The sequence below is a fragment of the Arachis ipaensis genome, chromosome B06, assembly GCF_000816755.2.
Source record: "Arachis ipaensis cultivar K30076 chromosome B06, Araip1.1, whole genome shotgun sequence".
NCBI classification, from domain to species: domain Eukaryota; kingdom Viridiplantae; phylum Streptophyta; class Magnoliopsida; order Fabales; family Fabaceae; genus Arachis; species Arachis ipaensis.
The window spans coordinates 6,019,061-6,027,034 of NC_029790.2; the positions used below are offsets into that span (position 1 = coordinate 6,019,061).

Consider the following 7,974-nt stretch of genomic DNA (forward strand, 5'->3'; position numbering starts at 1 on the left):
ATTTTGTCTGTAATTGAATTTTTCTGGATATCGAAATCGTAGTTAACCATAAATTCAATTAGGGTTCAAAATGTCAATAATGTCATAAAAAAATTATATTAACAAAACAAATATCACTATAGCTAGTAGTTCTCATCCAAAAACTCATCGTCATGAGATCTGTTACCGTTGATGGGGCATTTGAACATTGTTATAAAATCTACTCTATCTATATGGATTACACCAACGTGTACAATTCACTCATTGCACTCTTCAAATTAAATAAGTTACCTTTATACTTAGAATATATATATACGTAACTTTTTGAAACTTATGTAAACAGTGATTATTTCGATCGAATTGTTATATCAATTAAAATGAACAAAAAGCCATGATAACAACTAGACCAAAATGAGTCAACGGTAACCAATTTTCAAAACCAAAGAAATCAAAATAAAAGGCAAAACATACATATCTTTTGAATAATTGAATCCCCCACTAATGTTTAAAGCACATGTTTGGAAATATACGGACACACAACGAACTAATTCATTATCTAGATTAAACGGATATGATATGATATAATATGGGATAAAATATATTTTCTTTTGTTTTTAATATTTATATTTTTTTTTTAAATATTTTTACCGTTTAGTTGTATTTAATTTTATTTTTAATATTTTTTATTTGTGTCAAAAAAAATTTTAAAGGTTAACTCTATATAAAATAGTAGGAACAAAATTAAAAATTTTTAGACATAATTTTGACACAAATAAAAAATATTATAGACTAAATTGAATGAATAAAAAATGTTGGAATAAAATTGAATAAAATTAAATATTAGAGATAGTTTAAAAAAATCGCAAACATTAGGAATAAAAAATATACTTTATCCTATAATATATTTTTGAAAATAAGGCATTTTAATGAACCCATGTTTGATGCAACAAATACTAAATTAAAAGAGACAACAAATTAAGACTAAGAATCGGAAAGCAAGAGCAATATATATAATGGGTTTTGTTATTCTATCTTAAAGGCATTGGTTAAGTCCTATGTTATAAAAGAAAATATATCATTAAGCTTAACCAATGTTTTTAAAATATTTTTTTATAGTATGCTTAATTAACTAATGTGCAAAATTCATATATCATTAAACTTCGCCGCATTTTACTCATAGTTTAATTTTCAACTAATTTTTATCCCAAATTGGGTTTATTTTAGGGTTAAATTGAGTCTAGGGTTAATCATAGCCTCATAGGAGGAAAGGCAAGTATAGAGTAAGGTTAATTCTCACTCATACATAATATAATTAAATAAACTCATACATACATAATATAATTAAATAACAGCTTTAAATTTTGTCATTATTTAATCATTCATGTGAAGGAAATATCTTAATATCTTAGCCTGTGGCCATAAGAATGAGATTGTTCCTGCCCAGTGCATTTGAAAGCTACACATACATGTGTGTAGGAATAATAATGCTTTTCCCCCGACGGGCCGGCCCGGCCCAGCCCAGAGTATACTTAAATGCTCAATTATAATATTAATTAAATGAAAACTCAGGTGCAATCGACTTCACGTGAAGTTGATAGTTGAGAGTCATTAGATGATTTGACTGATTTGACTAAATTTTTATCTAACGGCTCTTAGTTATCAACTTCACATAAAATCGATTGTATATGAATTTTCACTTATGAATTAACTACCGCTATTTTAAGAACATTATATTACTTCAATTCAAGTTAAAAATTGTATATATTTTTTTAACATCATATGGTTATTATTTAAAGTGAGTACTTAATGATTAGGCTGGCAAGCCAAACAAAAGGCTTATAATGAAGGACCAATAAATATATGGCAAGTTGCTTTGGTTGTTTATCAATATCATATCAAAGTGCATAAATACTTAAATAGAGAGTACTGTGTATGTATACTTGAAGAAGAAGAAGAAGATTATTGACATTGATGATTCCATACATAGCACCCTGTGTGGTCCCCTCTCTCTCTATATCCATTAAATTCTCTTTCCTTTTCGTTATTTATCATTTATCAACATTATCCGTTCAATAGGTTGGAACGACATCTTTTTGAAATTAGTGAGGTTAAGTGGACACTAAAATTCTCGTTATTAATATAAAATATATATTAAAAATAAGATAATAAATTAAATAATATATATTTATATATGAATAAATAATAATTATTTTTAGTAGTTGATTTTAATATAAAAATAATATTTTTATTTTTCAACTATATAAACTTAGTAGTCAAACAAAGTCAACAGCTCCTTAAAGAAAGTCCTAACGAAAATCTCATCAATCAATTTTTCTTTTATCATGGTTATTATAACTTAAAACAATAATTAGATTCATATGAATGATTCTATATTTAATAAATATTTGTATACCAATTTTTTTAGGATGCGTAGATAATAACTTATAAGTATTTTTACAATAAAAACTAAACTCTAATTTTTTTTTAATTATAATAGTTCTGATAATATTATTATTTCATAAATAATCATTTCATAAAATTCAAGTGGTTAAATAAGCACACCTAGATGGTTTTATATATACACCAAACAATAATATATACATGTGTAATTGGTCTATATATTAGTTAACTTTTTGCTCAACAAATTTAAATTGGTCGAACAATTAATTCATTCGTCTGTTTAAGTAAGTGTTAGAATTTTAAATTCTGTTTTTTGTATGCAATCATTCATTAATATTAGAGATATAATTATTTGTGTGCCTCTTCTTAACAATTTAAACTTTTAAAAAATGAGATATCATAACATACTATTAGAACTTTTATGACTTAAAAATATATAGAATTTAATCCTTGTTAACACCAAATAGAAAAAAAATTAATATAAGAAAAAAAAATATCATAACAGGTCAACCACAACTCATTCAGAGTCCAAACATGTATAATGTATTAATCACTATAATTTACACTCACTTTAAACAAAGTTTTTATATAGATTGACAGAAAACATGGGAATCATTGTATTTTAATTTGCACAATTTATATAAAAGTTTATTTTAATACATTGACATTATAAAATTTTTTACACAGTTGTTAAATATATTCATTTTTTATTAAGGTAACATTATATAATTAATTAGATGTACGAATATATAACAAAATTAAATTCTTTATATAAATATCAATTACATATTGGGGGGAAAATAACTACTATTAAGCACTTAAAGGAGCTCATTCAATTAACTTATGAGGAAGTATAGGGAGTCAATGAAATATCTGTATAATGTGTATAATGAAGGTTTAGAGATGTCCGATTCAGTATTAAAAATATAACCATTAGTGTTACCTTTTCCTATTAGCTTAAGTTTTTAGGATGAGTGGTTTCATGACATGGTAGCAGAGCTCTAGATCTGAAAGATCAAGAGTTCGTTATTCATAGATGATGTTCATTTTTTAACTAATAGCCAATTGTACACATTGTACAAATATTCCATTGAATAACTTATTCATCATACATAGAAGCATAGATTGCACATAATTAAGTACATAAGCAAACAATAACCGTGGCCTTCATTCCCCTCAGACACGGCAAACACAAACACAGACAGATATATATGATGTTTTCTCCCCAGCATGTTTTGTAACTTTGTTATATATCGTACCATTATTGGCACTAGAACTTGGCACTTTCCATTCAGTAATGGTATATGGTCCATGAACTATTGGCTATACCTTATTGTGATAGCAACCATTTTCGAAAGCGATTATTATTCATTAAAGTTCGATAAAGAAAAAAAAAACGGAATTATGCAAGAGTCGAAACTGACTATGTCTGAATTTTGGGTTAGATAATTAAGTATATAGGTAGGATTAAATCTCTTTGTAAGGACATGATTAATTGTCACTGCCAATTGTCCTTTAATTAATTTCTGGATTTTTTTTTTTTTTGGGTGCACAGGCTGCTGCGTGCATGCATGGTGGGAATTTATTTTCGAGCTTTAAATGAAAATAAAAAATGATAAAATTAAAAAAGAATAGTCTCAATTATAAGCCAAGAAGGATGCACTTATATAATTGTGGAGGCAAGAGTACTCTCACTAGAATTTGAAAATATTTTAAATTGTACATAAAAATTATGTATATTGTCTCCATTATTATATTATTAAATTTGATCTCACATGCTATGCTTCTCTTATTCTATTTCATTTTATATATGTATTTTGTCCTAACAATTAAAATAATTCAATGGATTCATCACTGAATTTATAAGTGTGTTGATCCATTATTATTGTTACTGGCGTTTCAACGGCCACTAACGTAGACCACTTTTAATTAAGTATTAATATAATTTATTAAATTAAAATAGTAAATTATAATATTTTCTTGATCTTATTTTATTAAATCGCATTTTTATATATATAACATAATAAAATGAAGTATTAAGTACGATTTTGGTTTTTAAGGTATAGGTTAAACATTTTTTTCGTCCTCAATCTTTTTTTACATACAAAATCATCCTTAAGGTCCAACTTGATTTTAAAATTGCTCTTTGGACAATTATACCCTCACCTCACCCATCACTATCTCACTCACCTGTCCCTCGCGATCTTGCTCTGCTTCTCGGCTTCTCTTCTCCCTCTCCCCCTCCCTTCTTTCTTTCTCTCTTTTCCAAAAAATCACAAAAAAAAAAAAAACAAAGACGAACAACAAATTTCAACTTCAACCTCAACATCTCTAGCAACTAATTTAGTGGCCACCTCCATTAGAACTACTCTCCAACAATGGAAATTTCAAAACAGAACCTGCAAACAAGAAAACAGTGAACAACAATGAAAATTTTAAATCAACAAGCAGAAATAAAGCAAAAATGAACAACAAAATTTACATTTAAAAGAACAACAAAATTAACAAATCAACAATCAAAAATGAAAAATGAAAAAAATTTGCAGTTCACATCATCAACAAGAAGTAGAAAATAGAAGCAACATTAGAAGAACAGAAGCAGAAATAGAATTAAAAACAGAAGCAGAAGTATAATTGAAAACAGAAATAACAACACAAACACAAGCAGAATTTGAAGCATCAAAAATAGAAGCACAAGAAATAGAAATAGAAGAACAATGGATTAACAAAATTAGAAACAGAATCAGAATTGGAAATAATAGAATAACTGTAACACCCTCACTATCAGAAGTCACGCTTCCGGCTGCGCTACTCTGATAGCAAGAAGTATTACGACTACTTTACATACTAAATACTAAAATAGGAGTCTGACTCGACAAGTATTCGCTGATTTCTTTTTTTTTAAATGAAAATAAACACTTTATCTTAAGAAAAATGCAAGCAGGCATAGATTCATATACAAGACTCCTTACATAATATCTCATAATATAATATACATATAGAACATACAATTCCTATCCCTCTTACAAGCTTGTAATGACAAAGACGAGGGAAGAAAATAATCTAATTAACACAGCAGCACATAAGTCAAACCCAGTATAACTCTTCTTAATGCCTCTTCATATGGTTCCTGAAAAGGTAAAGCTGTAGGGGGTGAGAACCTAACCACACAGTCTCACCACGAAGTTTCAAAGTTGTCATAAGAAGATATTTAATAAGAAAACTGTTTTCAAGCTCAGTGATTATCATTGCCTTATGAATCTTTTAAAACCAATAGGAAATCGTTCAAAACTCTTTCAAAGAAACAATGTTTAATCTTTCAAAAGTCCAAAATCTTTCCTTTCTTATAAGAAAATCTCAATCAGAAACCAACCATGCAATCAAACAACACAGTCATTAATTCAGCACCAAAGTTCATTCTCAAATATAGCACGCCAGGACATACACAGGCAAGACAGACAAGGAAAGCACAAGTAGGTAGCAGTTACAGCAAATAGTTCAAGTAGCAGTTAAGAACAGTTTAGCAATTAGGCAAACCAAAACAAGTTCAAACCCAAGCAAAGCATACAAATGCATATGATGCATGCCTGTCCTATGGCTGATGAGGCTCATCTATCGGTTATCCAGCCAACCCGACAAGTCTGAATTGTACTTAGACTGTCCCCCGATGTGCATCCCCAAGAGTCTATGCATAGCTTTTTCTCAAATAATCAATATTGCTCAATGGGGGTAACATTCCCGGGAATTTATATAGTGCCCGGTCACACTTACATCGTAGGGTTCAACAGAGTATCGAGTTTTCAACCTGGTACACATGGTGGCAAGCCATGGTACTTTATCCAGGGAACCTCGTATCTCAAATAATTCAAAATCATAAGCCAAATGAATAATTTAAAAATCATATTTCAACATTCTCAATCCATATCTCAACATTCTCATCATTCTCAACATCATCATCATTCATCAATCCAAATCTCATTTCTAAATTCATTCAAAAACCATATTTCAAAGAAAATTCTCAATCATCCTTCTTTCCATTCCATTCACTAACAATTCCCAATTCAAAACATAACTCTTCCTTTGATAAATGAGGTAATTTTAAATCATATAACACTAAAAACCTTTTAAAATAACTACTTCCAATGAAACCTTTGATTTTACAAAATTTCGACAGCATCTCCTCTAAAACTCGGATTCTGCCACCCTTTTCGGGTCCCATCCAAACATTTCACAAACCTTTTCCAAATCTCATTCACTTCCAAAATTCAATCAGTTCTAATGTCAAACTGTTTTCAAGACAAATCAGTGCCAATAATAAATCTCTTTTTTTAAAATCAAACTAGCTCAAATACCAAACCATTTACAAAGTCATTTACAAAATTAGACTAACTCAAAATTAAACCGTTTTCAAAATTAATTCAGTTTCATGTTCCAAATCATTTCCAAAGCCGATTCGTTTACATTATCAAGAATAGCTTCAAAACCAAGAAAACTATTTTTCATAATAATCTACTAAATAACCTTTCAGACTAATCTCTTTTCAGCAATCACAAACTACTCAGGCAGTCAAACAATCAGTCATACAGTCCAGCAGACAATCATAATCACAGACATATGTTTCTCACATTAATATCTATTTATAACAACTCTGTAAGATAAAATAAATTTTAAGAAAACCCCTACCTCGAATAATCGAAACTCATAAACCAAACGCATCAAGAGACCCTTTCTTTTCGGCCCGCAATCAGTGGCAGCTGCAGCCTCAGCTCCAAACCGCTTATGCAACAACCACAACAACTCTAATCACAGCAGAAAATTATTTTAAACACAGAAATTAATTCACTTGCATTAATCCACTAAACTTATCAGGTACTCAATCTCAAAATATTTTAACTTTAAAACAATCCCCTACCTCAATTAGCCAAGTTCGCATAAACCTATTGTAACAACTCCCTTTCCTTTTAATTCATGGCAGCCACTTCGACTGCTTCTTCCAGCAACAGTGACGATGGAACAACACCGCGAGGCAGCTACAAAACGACAATAGCGGTGAATCTAATAATCTACTGTGGTTTAAGGCTGAGTAAGGATACAAAGAAACATTTATGTAAAGTATGACAGAGTTAATTAATGAAACATTATAGCGAGACAAGGCGCGGCAGAATAACCTTATCAGAGGAACAAGAGACAGGAATTGCGGCAGCTCCGACGACCCTCACCGGCAAGAACAGAACCGACGATAACTTCAAGGGGCTGAGATAGAAAACCCTAAGAAATAGAAGTGGAATTTTGGAGTAGCAGCAGCGGCACTGGTGGCCCAAAGCAGCAAGAACGCAACGCCGGCTCACCTCTCGTGACGGCAAGCTCCGCCGGCGGCAGAGGTGCAGCCAGAAGCTTCGGTAGTGGCGGATCTGGTGGTGGTTCAGACGAAGACGACGCCAGCGACTGGGCGAAACTGCCTCCAACGGCGCACGGGTCTCCTTCCTCCCACTCTCTTTAATCGCATCACTTCCTCTCTCCGCGGCGGTGGCACGGCAACAGTGACGAGCTTCAGCGGCGGCGAATTGCTGGCGACGGAGATTTGGCAGTGGTGAA

The 7,974-nt window shown here is 30.8% G+C and overlaps 1 long non-coding RNA gene across 2 annotated transcripts; it reads right to left on the reverse strand.

The window, feature by feature from the left end:
• Positions 5,461-7,613, reverse strand: LOC110263115. Of its 2 annotated transcripts, XR_002348179.1 has the most exons (4): positions 7,548-7,613; positions 7,292-7,409; positions 7,063-7,178; positions 5,461-5,509 (listed from the first exon to the last, which is right to left on the reverse strand). It is a non-coding gene; the product is annotated as an uncharacterized LOC110263115 (long non-coding RNA). The 2 variants fall into 2 exon arrangements; XR_002348178.1 differs by lacking the exon at positions 7,548-7,613 and having other exon boundaries at positions 7,292-7,541.